Raw genomic sequence first — 8,175 nt, forward strand, 5'->3', positions numbered from 1 at the left:
GACAACCAAGTATGGGGCCCACACGTGCATGAGATTCAATCCTATGATGCCTTTACCATAATAACACTACGTTAGGCCCCCTTCAACATGAAGAGACCATGGACCAATTTAGCATAAAAAAAAAAGGTTGCTTTGTGCGTCTGACTACCAGAACAATGCCCTCTCTTTGCTCAACAAGAAAACCCAGCTTCATGTGGCACTGTTGTAGTGGATGCCCTTGTCACTCTCTATCTCACAAAAAAGCTAAAGAAACTATTGAGTCGCAGACATCATATTGGGGCCCATAAATTGGTTCTCCCCTTCAAAAAGAAGGATTCGGATCCTCTCCACTATAAAAAAAAATAGTGGATGAACCACTACATAATCACAGCCATTGATTATCTAGTTGATGGTTATGATTTTTTTTTAGTGCAAATTAGGAATGAGTGCAATACACGGGGGTATGGTAAGTGTTAGATTTAGATTGTATCATAACCGCCTACTAAATAATCAATGCTTGAGATTAAAAGTAGTGGTCTCTCCACTACTTTTTTGTAGTGGAGAGGATCCAAATCCTTTTAATGGATTCGGATCCTCTCCACTATAAAAAAAATAGTGGAGGGACCACTACATAATCACAGCTATTGATTATCTAGTTGATGGTTATGATTTTTTTTTAGTGCAAATTAGGAATGAGTGCAATACACGGGGGTATGGTAAGTGTTAGATTTAGATTGTCAAATTAGGAATGAGTGCAATACACGGGGGTATGGTAAGTGTTAGATTTAGATTGTATCATAATCGCCTACTAAATAATTAACGCTTGAGATTAAAAGTAGTGGAGAGACCACTTCTTTTAATCTCAAGCGTTAATTATTTAGTAGGCGGTTATGATACAATCTAAATCTAACACTCAACGATTGAGATTAAAAGCAGTGGTCTCTCCACTACTTTTTTGTAGTGGAGAGGATCCAAATCCAAAAGAAATGAAGTCTATGTATGGTTACTTTTTCCAAAGCGGGCCGTGGAAAAAGATTTTGGTGTTGAGACGCTCAGAATGGAGTCTAGAGCAAGTGAACAGACATTTTTACTTCAATGCGATGATTGATATCATGGGCGGTGAGCACGTTGAAGGTCATGTTGGAACTATATATGACGCGAATATTGACATATCCATGTCAAATATGTTAATCAATACTAGTTCCTTTTGATGGGGAAAAAAAAAATTTATATGATACGAGTATAAATATGGATGAAAAATTGGTAGTGATCATGAATGCTTGGATATCAGTTTGATAGGAAGGTTAAAATTATCTTGATTTTAGATAAGTGCATCATAAGGCAATTAGTAAGACTAGAGTTAACCCCCCCACCCCCCACCCCACAAAAAAAAAAGGGTGTGCGGATTGAATTCTGAAGTCGATTGGCAATGCAAGATTTACATATCTGACCATTGGATACGGAATATTTAGACATTGTCACCCAGTTTGAGTGACTTGGTTCGAATACTCTTCTACTAATCTGAGGTGGAGTTAGATTCTGTTGGAACGTTGTTCGTACAATATCTCTTATTTGAGTAATAACAAATTCTCATTTGATATTGGTAACTGTTTGAGATAATATATTTCGGGTATAAACAAGAGATATGAGGCGAAGGGATGCAAAAAACAACATGAATGAATGTTGATTTCAGCCTTCACACCATTGATGATTATGAGGCAACCATCGTCGTGCTTAACATATAAGGATTGTCTCAGCGAGGAGAGTTGTCTTTTGTGTTCAACATCAAGTCTCCTCTTCACCAGCGACACTTTCTTTCTGTTAAGTTGTGTACGTATACAGAAAAACGACCATGCCCAGGTTCAAGCATGATTTTTGCAATGTTAATATTTTCTCTCTTTGCTTTGAATGTAAGATCTATTAGAAATGTGTTTTTTTCTCTGGTACTTTTTAATATGAACATGTTGCAATTCTCTATTTTTTTTTAGTTATCTAATTTACTTTTAAATTTTTTTCCCCTGTGTGCATTGGATTCCAAGATGATAATAGTATGTGATTCCTTTCTATCATGAGATCACAACCTATCTGAAACTAATCTGTAGTGGTAAATACATCATTATCTCTCTTTTGTGGAATATTATTAAATTGCAAATGGTTTGGAATTAATTGTGGATTATATGATGGTTAGGAAAAATTAATTATTTAAGAATGTTAGTGACAATGCCCTGGCACATCCTTTCGGAAAATGAGTGTACAAATATGTGTAGCCTAGATCAATATAAAGTTTCACTCCACTTGACATTATTTATAGTGTTTTTTGTATGTAATGGTATTCATGTCTTTGAAGTTGTGTTATCCTTTTGTATAATATTTTCGATGCTATACATGAAGATGCTTAAAACTATAACTAGTTGTGAATATAATGTCGATAACTATTGAAATCTGTAGAGGCTTGAAATTTTTTTTCTATCTAAATTTCTATTACTTTTGGCAGACATGGCATGATATGGATGGAGGTTCCAAGGTGATAGATGGTGAAGGGGAGATTAGTTTTGTGTGATGCAGTGGGAAGAAGAAGCCAGAGACATGACGAAGGAAAGGCTTGCAATGTTGATAAGACATGGGCTTAGTGGTCTTTATTGTTCAAGTTTACTTAATCATGGTTTATTTCTTTCTGTTGTAGGTCTTTTGGGTAGGTTTTGATTTATTAGATTTGCATTTCAAATTTAGAGTTGTAGAGTGTGAAGGAGCGAGGAACCATGTAAACCTATGGTCTAAAGAAGTAGAGGCTTTGTAATTAGCATATTGTTTGATTTGTTAATAAAACATGTGTCAAACACTTGTTATTTGTTTAATCAAATTACGTTTAATTTTATTTACAAAGGTTATTATTTGTTTCATTTTAGTGATTGTGAAAATAAGCAGTGATATTTACGTGGTTATTTTAGCTGTTAATATACTTTAGCAATGGTTAGGATTTATGACGTGGACATTTTATTGTTTTATAGAATTAAAAGTTGATCCTTATAGCAATGGTTGCCTCCCGTTATTAATACACTATAGCAATGGTTGAGATTTGCTGATGTGGATTTTTTATTAAAAAATAATCTAATAGTAACGGTTGTTACTTGTACAACGGTTGTACACCATTGCTATAAGCTAATTGCAACGGCCTTATTAGTAACGGACTAATTACAATAGTTTCAACCGTTGCTAATCTATTAGAAACGGTTCAAACCATTGCTAACAGGCTTATTAGTAACGGTTTGAACTATTACTAATAGAGCCTTTTGTAGTAGTGATTACACGCTTGACAAGTTACATCTCCCTACAAAATCCTTAGCAAGGGTCATTTTTAACAGCAAAGTGGCATTTTCGTTAATTTTAACAATCAAGAGGTCTCTTTGTTAAACTTTGAGGCCGAGATAAGAGCATCTCCAAGGGGCCGGAAAAATCCAGCCCCTTAGCTAAATTTAGGGAGATTTAAAGCCTTATTAGTAACGGACTAATTACAATAGTTTCAACCGTTGCTAATATATTAGAAACGGTTCAAACCATTGCTAACAGGCTTATTAGTAACGGTTTGAACTATTACTAATAGAGCCTTTTGTAGTAGTGATTACACGCTTGACAAGTTACATCTCCCTACAAAATCCTTAGCAAGGGTCATTTTTAACAGCAAAGTGGCATTTTCGTTAATTTTGACAATCAAGAGGTCTTTTTGTTAAACTTTGAGGCAGAGATAAGAGCATCTCCAAGGGGCCGAAAAAATCCAGCCCCTTAGCTAAATTTAGGGAGATTTAAAGGGTTTGTGCTCTAAGGGACCGAAAAAAGATCCCCTTCACTCCAAGTCCCTTAACTTCCTCCCTAAATTAAGGGGAAAGTTAAAGTCCCTTAATCTTCCTCTTATAATTTTATATTAACATATTTTGTTTTGGAGTTAATTTATAGTTAATTAAATTTAGTTAATGTATAGTTAATTTAAAATAATATAATTAAGTTAATGTATAGTTAATTCAATTTGTTAAATGAAATTAATATTGTTAAATGAAATTAATATTTGTTAAATGAATTAATATTGTTAAATGAAATTAATATTGTTATAATTAAGTTATTGTTAAATGAATTAATATTAAAATAATGTGAATTTAAATTTAAAATAATATTTAACTTTTGACATGATTTTTATAAATTAATTATTATATAAATTAATTATTTGTTAAATTTTAATATGCTTAATTAATTTAATGAGTATATAAGGTAATTTCATAATTTAAATTAATTAATTAATTATTTTTAGTTATTAACATTTAATTAATTAATTATTTATAAATAAACTATATATTTAATTAAATCGTAATCAATAAAATTAAAATAATTAAATATGAATAATTAAGAGGTAGGGAGACTTTTAAGAAGAAACAATTGGAGGAAAACATTCCTCTCCCTTAAAATCCAAAAATCACGCGTAAACCAACGGAGTTTACAGCTCCATGCGCCTTTCGTACTCGTGCGCAACGTCAACCCCGCACGTGCGCTAGCTAACGGGGAACCGTTAGAGATGAGGGCGATGAGGGAGACGTCAAATTCCAAAGAAATGGGGCCCAGCACACGATGGGACCACGTGTCACAAAATAGTAGTTAAAACTTAGTTAATGGCTGTTAATGATAAAGTTAAGCACTTAATTAGTGACATGATATGAGGGAATCCATTTACTCTAACGAACTCGCTTGACAATTTTGTGTCAGTTTGAGTTAACGTGTGCTGTGATTGGTTTTGGACTGGATTATTTAATTGGAAATAATTGAAATTTCACAAAGTTGGATGGTAACAGATGAAAGATGTACATCATCTACTTAGATAAATTTAGAAACATTGTGATGTGTAAATGTTTATCTTGTATTTTTTCCAAACGTCAAAGATTTGGTCACTAAATTTTGATTTCATGTAATCCAAAAAAAAAATTTGATTTCATGGGAATATGGGGACACGTAGTCTCATTGATGATCAAAGCAAAAATGTAAAAAGTGTGAAAAAATAATTAGTAAATCAGATTGATTTCGTCACATTTGAACTTTGTTGGATGGTTATAATATTTTGAAAGTGTCGTGTAGTTATGAACCGACAAATCCTAGCTTAGTGTTCTTGTATTTGATATAATACTTTATTTTCTGATGTTTATGTACCCCCCTATATGTTTCAATGACGCAAACGACTTATATCTGTTAAAAGGTACTTCGTGATCTGAAAAAGCACAACAAATAGGAATAAATAAATATATCTCATAAATCTATACTTTCCTAATCGGTGTTAATTGATGTCAGCTTTTAATCTGAGATTTCATGTAACTAACTTGCGAGCTCTGAGCAAAAGTTTTGATGTTATGCATTTTGCAATCAAGCCGCTTCAAATACACATGCAAAACAATGATCTCAATGAGCACAAAATAACTTCAATTATGACGGTGTTTGGTCACTTGTAGTTGCAGACTTGCAGTTACAATGCAACTGTCACGTGTATGCAATTGAAATATTATCATTGTTATTACATGCAACGATAATTGCAACTTAATTAATATTTTACAGCTTGCAATTGTGACTGTAATAGCAACGGTTTGATCCTTCTTGTAACAATTCATATGCAATTTTTTTCACTTTCAATTAATTGAAAAAAGTATACTAGTTTTTGATATTAGGTTAGGGATCATTTTAAATGTTTAATTTATATCTTTAAAAATTATTGTTTATTATTTTTCTTAAAAATAGAAAATATTTCAAATTATCATATCGTACTCCCTTTAAAAGTAAGAGTTCAGAAAAATCTTTCTATGGTCAATATTACCCTTAACTTTTTTTAAATATTATATTATTATCCTAATCCATTCTTATTATTCTATCTTTTTTAAATTGGTAATTAAATAATTTATCTTATTCATAATAAGACTTAGCATGTTATTGGATAAAGGAGATAAGTTTGATATAATTCAAATTTTTTACTTATTTTAGTTCGTAGAAAGTCTAAAAGACATGCTAGCCAGTACCTAAAAATTTTTAGACTTTATTAAAAAACATCCTCTAAGTTTTTTAAATTGTAAAAACACCCCTAAAAATTTAAAATTTTATTAAAATATCTTGAAAATTATAAATTTTACTTATTCTAATTTAGTGAGAAAACAGAAAAACATATGCTAGCTAGAAACTAAAAGTTTTTTTACTTTGGAGAAAATATCTTGTAAGTTTTAAAAATTACAAAAACACTCCTAAAATTCAAAGTTTATAGAAAACAACTTAAAAATTTCAAATATATTAACACACTAAAAACCTACAAATAACACAAACAACTCCCTAAATTTCATTAAATTTGTAATATACACTTTGAACTTTTTATAAATTGCAAAATAAAACCCTAAAAACTGTAAAATTTATAAAAATCCTCATAATTTCCAACCTAACATGACATTGAAAATATAGGAATTACAAATACCCCTATATGATTTATATAATTTATAGTAAGCAATCCTTAAAGTTTTAAAAATTATAAACAAACCCTTAAAATTCAAATTTTATAAAAAACACCCTGAGAATTTCAAACTCATTATTAAATTAAAAACATAGGAATTATAAATTATCTATAAATAATTTACAATCTGTAGAAAAGGCCTATAAGTTTAAAAATTACAAAAAACTCTAAAATTCATAATTTACAAAAAATACCATGAGAAGTTCTAACCTATAAACACTAAAATAAATATACAAAACTACTAACAACCCCTAGAGAATTAAAAATTTGCAAAAAATATCATACTCCCTTTTAAAGTATATATTTAGGAAAAGCTTTTCATGGTCAATATTACCCATATATTTTTTAGAAAAGAACATAACTAATTACAAATCTATTTACAAAAAACACCCTAAAAGTTTACTATATTGCAAATTACCCCTCTAAAGTTTGAAAATTTTTAATAATTTTTTGTAATTCCTCGATTTTAATATAATGTTTAATAATTTTATGTACTTGTAAATTATAAAAAATTATAGTTTTTTTATAATTTTTAAAACTTTTAAGGGTGTTTCTTTTTTAGTTTTCAAAATTTTTATTATATTTACAGTGTAATGCATAGATACGTCAATTAATGATGATATTGAAGAGTAAGTCGTTCTTAAGATGTATTAGGCCATAGTTAAGTGTGCACATCACTATTCCTAGGCAGTATAGTTTATATATGAAAAAAAATTATACAATATATATAGTTGTTAAAGTTTTTTTGACTTTAATGTATTATTTTTTATAAATTATATTTAATGTGAACCCACCATATAATTTTGATTGTGGTCATCATAATTTTAATACGTTTCATTGATTAACTATATAGGTATATAGACCATATATTATTTTACTTTCTCACATAAACTAATATTTGGTACTTAATAATTTAAATCATTACTTTTAAATTTAATATAAAAAGAAGCTATAATAACATTTATTTATTTACCTACAGGATAATACAATCTTAATTTCTATTTTTCTTGAGATTTATTCCATAATTACACACATCAAATTAGTAACTAAATTAATAATTATTTATGCTTAAATTAAGATGATTGTAGTTGGTCACTCACCATAGAATTTTTATGAAGATATATAGTTTACTTTCTATAGCTATCTGCATCGCCCATGTATATTTTATAAATTAGTTATTAATTTAACATATTAAATTACTTTTCCTTTATGAAAATTTCTTATTTGACTTTTGGATTGTGTAATTACTATATCACCATCCTAGAGCAGAAAGAGCCTTACTCTAAATAGCTTCAAGCTAATATTTGAGCTGAACTGAAATATATACTATTGTCATTATGTGTATATATTTTTAAAGAAAATCATGTCAATACTTTTTAAACAGAAAAGAATATTCTAACCTCTGATATTATAAAAACTAAATATAGCCAATTGAGTGATTAGTAAAAAAACTTACATCAGAAAAGTAAAAATAATAAGATAAAGAGGATAGGTAATGACATTACCAACATCACTACCAATAGCAAACTATAATGTAAAGTTAACCTATTTTGTGGAACTAAACTACTGGCTATAAGCATAGATGTTTCCACATTTATACTTTATAATTTATTAAAAAGGCTCATATAATCTTATATAATAAAATTAATTTAATACTGAATAGTAATATCGTTGTA

The 8,175-nt window shown here is 29.3% G+C and overlaps 1 long non-coding RNA gene across 1 annotated transcript; it reads left to right on the plus strand.

Annotated features, from left to right (window-relative positions):
- LOC109849223 lies at positions 1,773–2,818 on the plus strand. Its single transcript, XR_002249033.1, has 2 exons — positions 1,773–2,083; positions 2,474–2,818. It is a non-coding gene; the product is annotated as an uncharacterized LOC109849223 (long non-coding RNA).

The sequence above is a fragment of the Asparagus officinalis genome, chromosome 7 (genome assembly GCF_001876935.1).
Source record: "Asparagus officinalis chromosome 7, Aspof.V1, whole genome shotgun sequence".
Lineage (NCBI taxonomy): Eukaryota > Viridiplantae > Streptophyta > Magnoliopsida > Asparagales > Asparagaceae > Asparagus > Asparagus officinalis.